Source organism: Adiantum capillus-veneris, chromosome 23, assembly GCF_014529385.1.
Source record: "Adiantum capillus-veneris isolate H3 chromosome 23, ASM1452938v2, whole genome shotgun sequence".
NCBI lineage: Eukaryota > Viridiplantae > Streptophyta > Polypodiopsida > Polypodiales > Pteridaceae > Adiantum > Adiantum capillus-veneris.
The window spans coordinates 68,449,517-68,462,280 of record NC_140953.1 but is presented as its reverse complement, the minus strand read 5'-3'; the positions used below and the strand labels follow the sequence as shown (position 1 = coordinate 68,462,280).

At 44.2% G+C, this 12,764-nt stretch overlaps 1 protein-coding gene across 8 annotated transcripts in view; it reads right to left on the bottom strand.

Moving 5' to 3' along the window:
- LOC147427922 (uncharacterized) overlaps window positions 1-12,764 on the bottom strand; it is a 132,692-nt gene that overhangs the window by 55,409 nt on the left and 64,519 nt on the right. The window lies entirely within an intron of this gene.

The following is a 12,764-nucleotide window of genomic DNA, read 5'->3' as shown; positions in this document are numbered from 1 at the left end:
ATGGCTTGCCCATTACAATGGTATCACAGCTTAGCCGATTATTCTCCTTAGAGCGATCAAGTCCACAACTGCAGCAATCGACTGTGGAAGTAGTGCTTTTCATCTTCGGGAATGAGCAGAAAAAGAGAAGCAGTGAGAGGACATAGAAATTATAGCAACAAAAGCTTTTTGCTTTTCGGAAGTAGCGTTTTACGCAAATTGCTTTTGATAGCAGCATTTTTTAGAAATTGCTTTTCTGAAAGGTGCTTTTTGGAAGAGGTTGCCTTTTGAAAAATTGGGAAAGAGGATGCTAAGGGGATAGCAGTTCCAGACTCGGTAAGGTCTACTACCAGGGTCAATAAAAGACAGAATAGCAGTGGTCGATATGCTGTTGAGAGTCTGCTGAGTATCTGACCAAGATAGAAGACAAGAAGTAGAGACCAGAGCAGATTCAAAAAGAATTTACCAGAATTTATTTTTGTGCAGGTAGAAAAGTTGCAGTTTGGTAAATACTTTCTGAAAAGGTACTGTAAATGAGACCACATTCAAGTCATCCTTCCGATTGTACGAGTTTTAGCCGATGTCATTTGGCCTTACAAATGCTCCTGTAGTGTTCAATAGGATGATGGATAGCATCTTTCGAGAACATAGACAGTTGAAGGACACATTCTATGATAACATCATTGTTTTTCTCCAAATCCGAAGCACAATCAAGAGCATTTGTTGCAAGTATTCAAAGCAATGGGAGAACACACATCAGTGATCAACAAGAAGAAGAGCGAGTCTTTCCGCAAGAGATACACAGCTTTGAGACACATTGTTCTGTCCGAGGGTGTACCACGTCAGTGTGGATCGGGCTAAAGTGGCAGCTATTCGTGATTCACCTACATTGAGGAATGTATATGATGTAAGGAGCTTTTTGGGATAAACGGTTCATCAGACAATTCGTCGAGATAGCTTCCTCATTGCATACCCTCACTCATAAAGGGATACCACTCACTTGGGGACCTTCACAGATTGCAACATTTGAGACTCCAGCAAAACTTGACTTAGCAGGCAAGTGTTGAAGTTACCGTACTCGCAAAAATCTTTTGAGGTTTACTCCGATGCTTGTGTAGGTGGTTCGAGTGCGGTGTTAATGAAAGAGGACCATCTCATAGCTTACAAGAGTTGAATGTTGTCAAAGCCAAAGAGGGTTGCGCGGATCTATGAAAAGGAACTCTTAGCAGTCGTTCATGCTTTGACTCAATGGAGGCATTATTTGCTCGGTGCAAACTTTAAATCTACACGGATCATCGAAGTTTGAGATATTTCTTGTCCCAGATTGTAACCAAAGGGTACGACGTGCCAACTGAAAACAGCATACTGAAACAGACTTTAGCACTTCAAACACGATTGAACACACACACGAGCACAAAGAGAGAGAGTCCACAAGGTAGACACGGAGTAGTGGAGTTCCACTCCAAGATCACTCGCCCAAAACACTGGCACCCCTTCCGGTATTTCTTTTATATTGCTTGACAACAAACATAAGTGAGGATGAGTTCAGTGCATCAACAGCAAGTAGAATTGAACATATGCCATCATAATGCTCTGAACAAAACGGAGCCAAACATGTAACGTCCATGTGGACAATTTCTAGAATTGCAATTTGACATTCACGCGTTGCATAACCCAATCCACTTGCTGAGTATTGGTTACCTTCCAGCCAATAGGATACCCCGAATGTCTGACAAATCACCTACAGATCAAATGTAAGGTGCAACGGAAGTGAATGTTGAACTTTGCTCAAGATGAGTGCTCCGAACTGTGCTCAAGGTTCCTTTTACTTACAAAAGAGAGAGCCTTCCGTTCCTTTAGTGAGAGAGTGCAATGGACACAAACAAAGTGGATGAACACTGCGAATGAAGGTACTGAGACTGAGAGATAGAGAGAGAAAAATACAACCAGACTGTTGTCAAACCCTCCTCCGAAGGCCCCACTCTCTATGGCGAGAGTGGTCTAATTTTGATTGCACAAATCTCTACAATGCTTGGACTTGCCGACAATGTCGACAATGATGAGGATAACGACAAGACGGGCTGAGATCTGAAAACGCTAAGGGCTGAAATTGCAATTCTTTATCTACTGAATTCTGACTCTATGTCAGTGACGATGTCGATGGCGACGATGCGACTTCGACGCGCTGAAAACGCAGATGCTGAAACCTGCGTTTTCCGGGCTGAATCTGCAGACTACGCTGGATCTGACCGTGCGGCGAGGATCTGTTGCGGGAAGGTGAGATCTGCGAGATTCGGGGGTTCTACTGCGGAGTCTTGATGCTGAAAACTGAAAACGCTGGTGCTAACTGAGGTTCTGTCCCGCAATGAATCTGCAAAACACTGAGTTGCTCTGCTGATCCAAAAACGCTAGGCTGAATTCAATCGTGCTGATGCAAATCTGCTAACGCTAGGCTGATCTGTGGTCTTCTGTCGCCAGGCTGCTGCAATGCAAAACGCTGGGCTTGTTCTGCTGAAAACGCTAGCTGTGTTGATGCAGAAACGCTAGGGGTCATCTGCTCCAAAAACGCTAAGTGTCCTGTGGGGGTCCTGCTGAGAAGGTGCCTGTTGAACACACGGTTCTTGCTGCCTCTTCTGCCAAATTGTGCTAGCGCTAGCTTTACTTATATATTTGCTTGCTAAAATTGCCCTACCTTTCTACTCCATGGTCCAGGGTGTACTCCGATGGCACTACCGACCACCTGTGTGGCTTTTCCCTCCCCCCATTTCTTGATTTAGCCCCATTGTACATATGCTGGTTTTTTCATTGGGAGAGTCTCCCACCATCCTCTCTTGAAGAGGTGGTTGTAGCCCTATGGGCAGTTTCAATAACTAATAGAAGGATCTTTTTCTCGGAAAAAAAAAAATTGCCCTATCTAGTTCCCAACAAAAGTCACTTAAAATAATAAGTGAAAATTGGCTAAAATAGGGAAAATAGGTCTATGCACTGTAAAAATGCTCCTGATGGATTCTGACTGAAATCTGATGATCATGCTGTGTGCAACCAAAGGATATGCATCTACTCTAAGTGCCTCGTCATGCACAGTCTGCGAACAGACTCACAAAAGTGCCAGAACACTTCCTAGCTAGGCTAACTGAACTAAACTGAACCCATGCCATGAAGTAGCTTGTCCACGTACACATAGGGTTAATTGTGATCTCCGAGCACAAAAGATGATGTCAGTCAGGTGCATTAAGAGACAAGAGTTTGGATTTTCGAAAATTGACCTTAAGGCCTGCCCGCAAACGCAAACATATCCAATGCCTGCATAATCTCTCGCATGTCATCCTAGTTATTGTGAATGAGTCGTCGACATAAGCCACCCCATAAATTCATTTCCCAAGGGTAATTCCAACCCGTGAAGACGACCAAGCGAAGTCAAGTGAACCAAATACAACAACAAGGGGTGATAGCAACGGCATACAATAAGGCACTAAGGGGGCAACCTAGCCTGATAGAGCATCCAAGTGGCCAAAGGTCAATCAGCTCACCATCTAGAAGACCAGAAGAGGTACTATGTGCATACAGGAAATATACAACATTGGCTAACTTAGGACCGAATCCAAGGGCCTGTATTGTCTCAGCAATACAATCCCATTGTACCCTATCAAAGGCCTTCTCAATATCTACCTACATCACAAGTACATCTTGCTAGGTATATTTAGCATACTCCATTCCAATTAAGACATAAGCCAAATTATCCATAATTTGGCAACGAGGGATGAAGTCATATTGAGCCGAATGGATACCCACCAGAAGAGACTTCTCGATGTCTTAGCCAAAATATTGTATATGACCAATATAATAGTGAACGACCGCCAACGAGAAAACTGCTCACAATGCCAGTGTTACCGGGGAATGCCATCCCATGGGCAGATAACACCGGAACGGCGTTCTAGGGTTGTTCATGTCCTAGAACGGCCCGGAACAGCCAAACGTTCCGGAAATGCATGTGATACCGGAACCATCCGGAACGGCTTGAAAAGGGCAAATTTTCAGATTTGGGTGTTTTATCTTGTGAGCCTCCCCCTTATAAATGCCCCTCCCTCCACCCCTTACCTTCACAATCCACACAAGCTTTCAAGGGCCACGGGCTCAAGCTCTACCCTCTCGAGTCTCGACTCTCAAGCTCTAGCCTCTTTCAAGCTTTCACGTCTAGACTCTACAAGGCTAAACGATCTCCCCCTCTCCCTCTTCCCTTGTTACCATATACATGTGGTAGTGATGTATGTGAACACACTTAGGACCGCCGGGGCATTTTCCCCCTCACTAGGAGGTTTTTTCCCCGTGCATTGTATATACGTCCATCACTCTAGGGCTATCTATCTTTCCATTACACACTAAGTAAAATACTCTCTATTGTGTGCCTTGAGCTTCCTTTGTCTTTTCCAAGCTGTGTGTTTTCCTGCAACCCTAATTCCAACACTTGGTATCAGAGCAAGTTGCGTCCTCCCCGGCTTAGTCGCCAGCAGCTCTAGGGCTATCTATCTTTCCATTACACACTAAGTAAAATACTCTCTATTGTGTGCCTTGAGCTTCCTTCGTCTTCTCCAAGCTGTGTGTGTTTTCCTGCAACCCTAATTCCAACACTTGGTATCAGAGCAGCTTGCATCCTCCCGGGCTTAGTCGCTAGCAGCTGCAAAAACATTCCTACTCACTTTCTCCGATTTCTGTGAGCTTTGCCAAGCGTTCGCAAGTCGACAAAAATTTCGGGCGAGCTGTAAGAGCTCAATCTGCTCTAAAATTTTTATTTGGGCTCATTTCGGCCTCCGTTTCCACTACATGCAGTACTACACAGGCTATTTCGTCATTTTGTGCAAAATTTCTGTCAGTGCCGTTTTTTGCATAATAGGTCCCTTACAATCTTCTACGGTTTGTGTTATATAGCACGTGTTGTTCCCGCTTCGTTTCTCCTCTTTTTGGGCAGTTTTCACATCAGGTGCAGGCATTCATCATGGCCGACAACAAAACAGATGTGTTCAAGATGTTTGCTGCTAACGACAGATTGGATAGGAACAATTACCCCATGAGGGCTTACATGATGCAACATGTTCTTGTGTCAAAGGGTGTGAAATATTATGCAGGGCATTGATATACGTCCTAGTTCTGAGGATGTAGGCGATGTTGAGGATGTTGCAGGACTTGTTGCAAGAATTGTTGCTGTTAGAGTTGTTCTGTCTGCCTACGGCAGAACAAGCTCGTTGGGATGTAAAAGATGCGCAAGCTCATGCATTGATTGCGTTGTCTGTGAAGCGCACTGTTACTCCTTACATTCGTTCAGCGAAATCTACAAAACACGCTTGGGATATTCTGGCTGGTCTTTATACAAGTTGCAATGAGGCAAAATTTGCATTGCTACGTAAAGGACTGGAGTCGAAGATTATGCATGAGGAAGATGATATGGACACTTTCCTTGCTGGTGTCAAGGATATCAATGAACAACTTATTTCTGCAGGTAAAGTCATTTCAAACAGTTCCCTTGTGTAGATTGTTCTTGATGCCTTGCAGATTCTTACCAGACTTTTGCTAGTACTTGGAGACTTATGACCCAAGGAAATTCTGAAGTTGTCAAGTTTGATGGATTATGTACATTGTTGTTGCAAGAGTCGCTTTCCAGAAAAAACAGGACTAGACAGCATGCAATTGAACAGGCCTTTATTACTGCTCAAAGAAAAGGTGGTAACAGTAATGCGGCCACTTCTCATGGTCCTTCTGCGAGTGGAAAATCACATGTTGCTAATGCTTATGCTGGCAGCAATTCGTCTGGAAATTCTGGTGATAAGGGCAAAAAGAAGATGCGTTGCCATTATTGTAAAGCTAATGATCACTTGATCAAGCAGTGTCCTAAGTTGAAGACTAAAAGCGCCTAAGAAGAAAGAGGTTGGTTCCACTACTAATGTTGGTTCCACTACAAATGCAGCTATTGTTGAGTCTTCTGTGAAAGGAGACTGTGATACTAATGTTGATGCAGAATGGGCTTTTAGTCCAGAGTGCACTTATAATCCTGTTGTCCATGATGCATGCATGTCAGTTGCCTCTCTTGAATCTGTCCCTCATGGAAATTCAGTTACTTGTGCCAACAATGCCTCTTATCCGGTTCAGGGAGTTGGAAAGATTATGCTTGCTCCTGCAAATGGCAGTTCTTTCACACTTGTTGATGCACATTATGTACCTGGGATCATGTCACAAATTGTTGACGTGTCAAAGCCCTAAAGGGAGCCAACTTGCAGATGTCGACCGAGGGGCCTAAACTCTAAGAAGAACAAGTAACAAAACAAGAAGTCCTACCAACTTATGGGGACCCCGTTCGATGGGGCCCCAAGTGACATAAAGGATTAAAATAAAAGCAAGACCCACACACACACACCACACTAAAAGTCTTACATAGCAGCTGATGACGTGGCAACAGTACGAAAAAAACCCAAAAATTGCGTTGACATGATGACGTGGCAGCCTGTACGGATTTCTGCGTTTTGCGCTGACCAGTTGTATGGAATTCCGTGATTTACGCTGGCAGCTTTTTGACATTGCTTTTGGACCGGAAGCTTTTAAATTTGAACTCTTTTTAGGTAAAATGCTTTTGGGGCCTAGGGCCTTTAAATATGAGGTTAGGGCTCATTCTCTGGCATGCTTCTTGGAGAAGGTGTAGAGTCTCGAGTACCGGCTTGTATTGTGTTGATGCAATTTAAAGAAATACCGAAAGGGGCGCCAAGGTTTGGGGCCAATACTCTCTAGGGTGGAATTCCGCCACTCCGTGTCACGTGTGCTCTCTCTCTTTCAGTTAGTTGTTATTAAAGTGCTAAAAGTCTATTCAGTCTGTTCTTTTCTATTTGCACGTGGTGCCCGTCTTGTGACAGATCAAGAAGAATCTTTTGTCTGTATCCGGACTTGCTAGACTTGGTCTTGTAGTCAAATTTGTGGACGAAAGATGTACAATACATGATCTCAGTTTTGGTGATGAAATTGTTGCATCTGGCATTTTATGTCGTGGGCTGTATAAGCTCACTTTGTATGACAAGTGTGGGCACAATTTAGCAAATGTAGTTGTGGATTCAAAGGCTATTTCAGATGCAAAACTTTGGCATGCACGTTTTGGTCAGCTGAATTTTGTCAACTTACTGCGTTTGCAAAAATCTATCCGAACTTCCTAGACTTTGTCTTGTAGTCAAATTTGTGGATGACAGATGTACAATACATGATCTCAGTTTTGCTAATAAAATTGTTGCATCTGGCATTTTATATTGTGGGCTGTATAAGCTCACTTTGTATGACAAGTGTGGGCAAAATTTTGCAAATGTAGTTGTGGATTCAAAGGCTATTTCAGATGTAAAACTTTGGCATCCACGTTTTAGTCATCTGAATTTTGTCAGTTTACTGCGTTTGCAGGAATCTGATGTCACGTGACACATCCAACCCTACGTGTCCGTGGACAAGCTACACCATGATCAAGGTCCAATCAGTCCAGTCAAGTCTAGATTAGAAGTGATCTGGCACTTTTGTGAGTCTATTCGTAGACCATGCATGCCCAGTCACTTAGCATAGATGCATATCCTCTGGTTGCACACAGCATGATCATCAGAATCCATTAGAATCAGTTAGGGGAATTTTTCAGTGATTTTAGCCTATTTTTCCTATTTTTGACATTTTTCACTTATTATTTTGAAGTGACTTTCCAACAAAAGTAGGTAGCACTTTCTGGCAGAAGAGGCAGCAGGAGCTTCCCGCTCAACAGGCACCTTCTCAGCAAGAACCCGCAGTAACCCCCCAAGCTTGGCGTTTTTGGACTCTCCATCCTCGCCTACATTCAACCTAGAGTTTTCAGTTCCCCCATCGCCCACAGACTCTCTAGCCATGGCATTTTCCTTGCAGTGATCGCCATCAGACCCACAGGCCAGCGTTTTGCTAAACGCTACACAAAGGACATGAGCAGTTCCCAGATTTTGCTAGCGTTTTTCATCTGCCAGCGTTTTTCATTTTCAGCCATTGTTGCTGCAGATGTTCAGCGTTTTCAGCATTCCACAACAGCAGCAAATTCAGCCCTAGTTGGTTGCAGAAGATCCCCATTTTCAGCCCTCGAAAACGCAGCCAAAACAGTCATTTTCAGCCACCGAAACAGCCCCGAAATTCAGCAGATAGAAGACCACAGATTTCAGCCCTAAAGTCGTCGTCGTCATCGGCATAGTCCCAAGTTGCATCAAACCATTGCATCCGCATTGTACCACTTTCTGCAATCAATAAGTAGACCACTCTCTCCGACGAGAGTGGGGCCTTCGGAGGAGGGTTTTACAACATCTCTGGTGTCGTATCTCTCTTCTCTCTCTATCTCTCAGTCTCATACGCTCGCACGCACAGTGTCCATTCATTTTGTTTGTGATCATAGCATTCTCTGATTAAGAACGGAAGGCTCTCCCTTCCATAGGAACAAAAGGAACCTTGAGCACAGTTCGGAGCACTCATCTTGAGCAAAGCGCAAACAATCATTCCGCTGCACCTAACATTGGTATCATAGCTTTGGCAGTGTTCTGTATCACTCAAGGAAAGAACCACAAGAATTTTTTTTGCTTGTTGAGGTCGCACGAACCCAAGTCGCTTGGGCGTGTCGATTCCTAATCGTGTTTTGTTGAAGAGTGACAAGAATCCCAAGAAAGAACTTGTCCAGCCTCCCCTTGTGGCTCTTTTCACTCATTGAGAGCGAACCGTGCACTTAGCGGCCGGCCAATCGACGTGAGATGGGAAAAAGCAACCTTGGTGTGAGCGCAAGGCCGCCAAGGGGTTCGCCCGCGGAAAAGAGTAGAACTCAGGTGAAGAGAAGATCCTTCTCAAACGCGATTTGCAAGCGAAAGAAAACCTCAAGAACCAAGACCCCCAAGAACCCAAGTTTCTCATGAACTTAAGAACCCAAGTTCCTCGTGAACTTAAGAACCCAAGACCACAAGAACCCACGACGTCAGAATGATCATCACTCGAAGCGGAATGGATACTTCGCTTGGAGGTGATGAGCATGAGAGAGGCGAAGACGAATTTTCCCCACCATGAGGTTTTTCCGACCCTTCCCCATCTACGACAACGATTGCACTAACTCCAATGGAGGAGTTGGAGCTGTTGTTTATGGAACAGAATTTACAACGCGAAGCAAGAAATGCCGCAAGAATGGCAGCCATAGCGCGTGAGCACGAGCAAGCACGCTTGGAAGCCAAAGAACAACAAGCCAAATTGGATCGTGAATACAAAGAAAGAAAAGCAGAAATGGACCGCAGACACGCAGAAGCCCAAGCAGAAAGACAAGCAGAGAACAAAGCAAGACAAGCAGAATTTGATCGCGAGAACAAAGCAAGAAGGGAAGAGTTCTTGCGACTCTTTTCTCTAGCTCAGGCACAAATGGAAGAGATTCGGGAAAAGGAGACTCTCTCAATCTCTTCTTCTCCAAAGCATGACACATAGGATTTGCATGATTGTGTGAAGCATGATGATGATTTGATTGACAATGACTTGCATGATGTTTTGATTGACAATGATAAGCACAATGATTTGCATGATGATAAGCATGATGATTTGAATGACATTGATTTGGATGATAATGATGAGCATGATGATTTGCATGATCAAGATGTGATTTCTCACAAGCATGATGAGTTGCATGAAGATGATGTGTTAGTGGATGCTTTTTCTAGCGCAGCTAACCTCGTTGTAGATTCGATCCATCACAAAGAATCTATCTTGGCTTTCGAGTCAAGGTCCACAGATCCCCCACAAGACGATTCGATAGATCCCGAAAGACAGATCTCGACTCTCGAGCCTAGGTCTCAAGAACCCTTACAGGAAGTATTATGTGTTCGTATGATTGATACGCACGCATTGTTGGAGTGTTTCATTCGTGATCGTTTCCTGTATTTTAGTCGGCATCTTTATGTGATCCCTTTTCCTAGGCATGACATATTGTATGTTGAGCACATTTCTCTCATGGATGAGCACGAATGTATGCGGATTTCTTATGAAAAGCTGAAAAGTACGTATGTAAGGAAGTCACATTCCATGTCTCTTCCTTGGCATGACACAGTTTCCGAACGTGCACATGAAAGTATGAGCACCAAGCATGGGCATTTCCGTTGCGAATTTCCACAGTTGATTGCTTTAGATCATAAAAGAAAGATTCGATCTCTTTGTTTGCATGTGTTTGATGAACGGGTTGTCACTCCGTCTCTATGTTCATCTACAGTGCATACCCAATCTTTAGCGAAGACAAGATTTTTTCCACTCACTTAACATGGAATGGATATGTTCATGTTTTTCTCTTGGAAATGGTTTCACGAATTTTCAGCCATCGAGATTCTTGAAGATGGAAGAAGCACGACTCTATACGAAGTTGAAGCATCGAAGGAGCCACTGAAGACTTTGTGTCGCTTTCGGCGCGGCCCAAAGAAGCAAGCGTTGCAGACCTTCCTGATAATGAACGATCTGCTCCGGTTGGAGTATTTCTTCCGTTTCCTCAACCTCACGAGGTTCCTCAGCAATAGGCTGACCTGGAGACGGTCCCACATATGGCCGGAGTAAACTAACATGGAAAGCATTGTGGATCTTCCAATTAGATGGTAAGTCTAATCGGAACGTCACATCGTTCACTTGGTCAATTATCTTAAACGGCCCATAATAACGATTGGAAAGTTTTACCACTTTCCCTTTATAAGTCGCTTGTTTCTTTAGTCTTGCCTTCTCAAACTTGAGTAAGACTAATTGATCGACCGTTAAGTCCAGATTCCTTATGTGCTTGTCTGCAGCTTTCTTATGTTTTTCTTGAGAGCCCAAAATTGCTCTCTTAACTTGCCCGTAGGCCATGTCCAAATCCCGGACAAACTCATCTGCTGTGAAAATCTTATCCTTAGTGACAAGGATCGGTGGAAGCAAAGGCTTACCATAGAGAATCTCAAAGGGTGCTTTCCCCATAGATGAATGCACGGTATTGTTATACGCATACTCAACAAGCGGCAAATACTTCTCCCAGTCAGACTGTCTTTCTGACACATAAGATTTCAGTATATCCAATACTGTGGAATTAGCGATCCCACTTTGCCCATCCGTTTGAGGATGATATGCAAAAGAAAAATCCAACTTTGTGCCAAGGTTATCAAACAAGGCACGCCAAAAGTTGCCTGTCATGCGAGGATCTCGATCACTCACAATAGGCTTGGGTAGCGCATGATGCTTAAAGATCTGTGCTAGAAAAATTATAGCCATATGGTGTCACGTGACACATCCCAACCCTATGTGTCCGTGGACAAGCTACACCACAACAAGGTTCAGTCAGTCTAGATTGGCAGTGATCTGGCACTTTTGTGAGTCTATTCATAGACCGTGCATGCCCAGTCACTTAGCATAGATGCATATCCTCCGGTTACACACAACATGATCATCGGAATTCCCATCAGAATCCATTAGCATCAATTAGGGGAATTTTCCAATGCATTTAGCCTATTTTCCTATTTATTGGTATTTTCACTTATTATTTTTAAGTGACTTTCCAACAAAAGTAGGTAGGGCAATTTTGCTAAGTTAATATATAAGCAAACCCAAGTTAGCACTAAATGGCAGAAGAGGCAGCAGGAGCTTCCCGCTCAACAGGCAACTTCTCAGCAATACCCCCCTCAGCAGTAGACCCTCGCCATCCACTCCTTCCCTTTGGCGTTTCCTCCCAGCAAGCCATCGCCTACAAGTCTTCTTGCCTGGCGTTTTCCAACCTCAGCAGATACATCCCAGCCAGCGTTTTTCAGCCTTCACAAAAACGCCAGCATCACTTGCAGATTCAGCGTTTTTTCAGCCTTGTCAAAAACGCCAGCTCAGCAGCAGCAAAAACGCAGAATTCAGCAGTTGGATTCTCGCAGTTTTCAGCCTATGACACAGTAGCAGATCAGCCCCTAGACGGTTGCAGATGTTCCCCCCATTTTCAGCCATAAAAACGCAGCCAAAACAGTCATTTTCAGCCACCGAACAGTCCCAAAATTCAGCGATTAGAAGATCTCAGATTTCAGCCATCAAGTCATCGTTGTCATCTCCGTCGTCGTCATCGCCATAGTCCCATTGCTTCAGTCCATTGCATTCGCATTGTACACCTTTGTGCAATCAAAGTAGACCACTCTCGCCGACGAGAGTGGGGCCTTCGGAGGAGGGTTTTACAACCTCTCGGGTGTCGTATCTCTTCTCTCTCCTTCTCTCAGTCTCATTCACTTGCACGCACAATATCCACTCACTTTGTTCGTGACCACAGCATCTCTACAAGACGGAAAGCTCTCTCTTTCCCTAAGAACTAAAAGGAACCTTGAGCAATAAAGATCACTAATCTTGAGAAAATACAACATTCATTCCACTGCACCTTACATTGGTATCAGAGCTTTGGAAGTGTTCTGCATTACTCAAGGAAAGAACCACAAGAATTTTTTTTGCTTGTTGCGATCGCACGCACCCAAGTTTACTTGGGCGTGGCGATTCCTAATCGTGTTTTGTTGAAGAGTGACAGGAATCCCAAGAAAGAAGGGCTTGTCCAGCTTCTCCTTGTGTCTCTTTTCACTCATTGAGAGCAGACCGTGCACTTAGCGGCCGGCCAATCGACGTGAGGTGGGAAAAAGCAACCTTGGTGTGAGCGCAGAAAGGAGTAGAACTCTGGTGAAGAGAAGATCCTTCTCCAACGCGATTTGCAAGCGAAAGAAAACCTCAACAACCCCAAGAACCCAAGACCCTCAAGACTCAAGAATCCA